Source organism: Solea senegalensis, linkage group LG13 (assembly GCF_019176455.1).
Source record: "Solea senegalensis isolate Sse05_10M linkage group LG13, IFAPA_SoseM_1, whole genome shotgun sequence".
NCBI classification, from domain to species: Eukaryota; Metazoa; Chordata; class Actinopteri; order Pleuronectiformes; family Soleidae; genus Solea; species Solea senegalensis.
In genome coordinates, this window is record NC_058033.1 from 17602859 (window position 1) to 17607496 (window position 4638).

Here is a 4638-nt window from a genome sequence, read left to right on the forward strand (position 1 = left end):
TACAGTTTCCTGTATCCAAAAAAAAAAGCTTTATAATACATAACATCACAATGCTAGCCTTCATTAGACACCAACCCCCCAACAGCATCGCAGGTCTTGTGCTATGAATTAGCACTAACCCTAACCTAATTTTCTCCCCCAGAACCTCAGAGGACATTACATGACCACAACTACCCACACTGAGCTTCACGTGTGGAACATTTCTAGCTGGGGAATTACATTATTTTTAAGTGCATTTTACCGGTGACCGCTGTGGTCCAGCACCACTGTCTTCATTACGTTATGACTCGAGGTATGATGCAGTATTTAGCTAAGAGCAAGAGGAGAAGGGCGTGCCAGGAATAAAGAAAAAAACGTGTGACACAGAATTATTATAAGATCATTATCGGGTCTAATCACTGTACTATATCATTCCAGCTGGCTGAGAACATCTCCGATCTATTGACCTCTGTGCTGATTCTCTGGTGTACATGTGCATGAGATGTGTGTGTGTCCTCCAATCCTATACTGCACCAGTGTGATGGATGGTGTGGGGTGTCTCTCCAGCTGGTGATCGTAATGAAGCTTTACCCCCAGTGTGTGTGTTTGTGTGTGTGTGTGTGTGTGTGTTGTGATGTGTGTGCATGAGGGACGGGCTGACAGGGGTTGACGAAGGGCCACCACAAAGAGTTTGATTCTGCTGCGGGGAGCATTGAGAAGCATGCGTGCACGCACACACACACAAACCTGTTTTAATGTCTTAGTGAGGACACATCAGAGACATAATGCATTCCCTAGCCCCTTGCCCTAACCTTAAACATCACAACCAAGTGTCTAACCCTAACCTGATTCTAACCCTTAGAAACCCTAAGAAAATGTCCTCAAAAAGATAGGTTTGCACGTTATTGGACCTCCCAAATATAGAAATACATGTGCACAGACACACTGATCACCGCCTTTGAGATGATGAATGTGAGACTCGGAGTAGTTCTCAGCTCCTGGGATCCAAGTTGGAGACATGGAGACCCAGTTTCCCCCTTTTTTAACTGGGAGAGGTGCAAACTGGGACCACAATTGAGCAGTAAGCGGAGACAAAGATGGGTGATGTGTGCAGATGGTGGTCAGACTCAGGGGATGATTCCGCTTGATGTTGTTGAGAGTTTCTCTTTGAGTCGACTCGAAGTGTCCCCACCTGCGACTGTGAATCCTGTGAACTGTTGCCAAGCCTAATGACAGGTGTTTCATCATTCTCATGATAACCTTCCACGCAGCCGCCGTCGTTTCATGTCTGGTGAACTCGTAATTTCACTCCCCAGATACAAAACCCGGAATATATGAGTGGAGAACATATTGAAAGTAAATCCCTCCATACAGAGAATGAGGTTTCCCTGGGTGTGTGTTATAATATACGATACAGCTTTCCTCAAATTATAATTTTACCCAGCTATTGTCATTTTTTACTTGCAGATGAAAATGCCTGGGAAAGGATTGTCGGGATTCAGGAAACACTCAAAAGACTCAAAATATAATTAAAAAACAAGTTATTTTTGTTTGTCTCAGGGTGAGGTTAGAAGGACGTGATCTCAGTGTGAAAACATCAGCATATATCAGAATCAAATACAAGAATCTGATATGGAAAGGCGAGAAGACTACAACAGTTCCATTACGTTTCCAAGACTATCTATATACATGCATTTACTTTTTGCTGACCCGGTATATTAATTAAAATGAACTTCATTTGAAAGGTTGTCAATCGACTAAAAAAAACATGAATCAGATTTCACCTCTCCACAGTTTGTGTGGTAGCTGTGATTGAAGATGCACTCAACACCTCAGTAATAATACAACAGTGTCAAATACACTGCATACGAGGAGGAAAGAAAAATCCCACAAATAAAAAGCACCATATTCAAAGTACTTGCTTTGCAGAAACTTCTGCGAGTGATGTAATACATTAAACCTTGAAACTTGTGACCTGTGATAGAGCTGAAGGAATTTTCTTTGGCTCTTCTGTGAGTGTTAGCTAAAGCTACAGTATGTGTAGGGCCTGTATATAACAAATCACCACAGCTCAAGTGGGTGAAATCTGTATTCTCATGTCAGAAAACATCTTCAACATCTCATGGACCAGTTTATGGTACGCAAGAGACTGTGAACGTGCTACATTAGCTTTATAAAGTTTCTTTGGATAAGGGTTATCTTGGAAATACTGTCATAGCTTGTGCCCCTGAATAATTTGCGCTTATGTTGCGTTCACACCGGCCCCAAGTCTATGAGAAAATAACCCTAATTCTCACTTGATTCATAACACCAGTAAACATTTTCCCGAGGAGTTTATAGTTTTGTTTCTTTAATAAAGAACAGTCCAATTTGTAATTTATGGTCCCATTTAAAGTCGAAGTGAACTTCTGGCCAGAACATGACGCCAGAGGCTTCATCACAGCAGCTCACAAACCCATGGGTGACATGAGGGTGGGTTGCCACTTGATTGGGCCACAGATGCTGTGCATGTGGTTAACTAAAGCAAAAGTCAGCATCTCATTGAAAGGACAGTTGTTGTTTCCAGTTAAGTGGTTTCGGGAGTGAGCAACGCTGAGGCTGTTTATCTTCCTCTGGGGGGTTTTGTAATCTCGGGTGAAATTTCGATCGGCTCTGGCTTTGTTTTAATGACATTCTGTGGATTGGAAAAAGCAAGCCCACAACAGTTGTGTTTCCTCTTTTCTGACAGGGGCACAAGGCCCTGTCAATGCCTTCTCTGGGATTTTGAATTGTTGCTGTTTTTTTTTTTTATTGTTTTGAGGCCTTTCATATAACTGTTACAGTAATTATCTGTCAGATTGTTTTGTATTGTCAGGATTGATTCCTGTATAATACTGTGAAAGCATGATTTTGTTTTCTTGTATTCTTACTCACTGTGGTGCCTGGCCCTGGGTCAAACACCAGTGGTTTCAAGGGGCATTGCTCTGGTTCACATGTATATTTGGGGGAAGAAATGAGGAAAAAAACCAAGTTGAGCTCCTCATTTGTTACCATGGTAACAACTGTGAACACGACTTGTTAGGTTTAGGTACAAGAACTCTTTAGTTTGGTTTGGAAAAAGTTTGTGTTTGGGTTAAAATATGCATTTGTCAACATTTAAGGGACTTTTGAAATGTTTTTGAGTAAAAAAGAAAACAACTAAATATTTTGACAGCAAATTTTTGCTTATTGATCTATCCTCCCACCTACCCTCAAACATATTGTGAGGTATTTCTTACTGTTTTTAATATGTTAACAGACTTCCTCCCCTACCTGTCTACTATGGCTGGTAGAAGTCAACTGACATGAACTTGATTTACTGTTCTTTTATTTACAGGAAAACCCTGATAAACCCCCACCACAACCTGGAAAATGGTGTTCAATTTTGTCTGAAATGTAAGTGTTTATTACAGACGAGATGTAAACAACTACGGCGACAGAGCAGGAGCGTCACACAGCAGAGGAAAAGAGAACAATGACAACGTTCTAGTGGCTATACTTTTGTAACGTCTCCTTGAGCCCCGTATTTTCGATGGCTGCTTGAACACCTCACAATGTCACACTGAAAAAGGTGTAGGAGATAAAAACGTAGGAGGACAAAATTACCACGTTCACCTGCATTTATTATTCATTGACTTTTACGTTATTGCTGACTGGGCCAAAGCAAATAAAGGCCTTTGTCCACTGCAGAACCATCTGAATTGGAGTGAACACTGATTGTGTCCATTCTCATTGCAGACAAAAGCCAAAATGTAGAAAGGGGAGTTTAACTCTCCTGTCATAATACATTATTTCTTACATTAACAGATGTTTTTCTCTGCCCCAAATTGACTGCCTTACTTATGCATTTATCAATTGTAATGAATGATTTCAGTGCAGATTTTTATCAGCGCAGTTCTGTGAGCTGGAATCCCCTTGGCTGTGTAATCCGACAAGGTCACCAAAAGGCTGCACAAAGGACGGCCACTCTTTTAATCAATTCACAGGTCTCACTTTGTATTGATCCCAGGTTGCTAGACGAGTAAAAAACACAACTACACACCTTTCATGAAAAGTGGAATATATTCAGTATGAGACAAAATAGCTCCAACATATTCCTGACTGCCACAGTGCTATGTTACATTGCTGCTAGCCTTTTAATTTTCCAATGAATATTTCATCTGCATTTTCCCGTCCCTCTCAGTCTGTATTATTTTGTCAAATGCAGGGTTGGATTTGTGTCTTCCTAGTAACAGGGGGAGGCTTCCACCGCTTGCAGCAAGGTTCTGGGGTCTGCCAGTGTAAGATTGAAGCTTTCTTTCTGCTTGGTGAGAGCTCGGGGAACAGGCGGGGAGCAGGGGGAGTGTGGGTGGCAGAGGGAGGACAAGATGGAGGGGAAGAAAATGGGTGGGTGGGTTGGTATGCGGTGGAGTGCTGTAAATGAGAGACCCCCGGCGTTGTGCCTGAGGTTTCCATCTGTCGACAAGAGGTGTGCAACATACATTAAATGCTGATTGATAGGTGCACACAAGTGCTCATAAACAACATCATCATGCTTGCAAAGTAACACATACACAGAGACTCTTTTTTTTCTTTTTTGGTTTGAGGCTGATGATGACAGAGTGGGGTGACACACAGGCTGACAGACAGGCTGATCCTCAC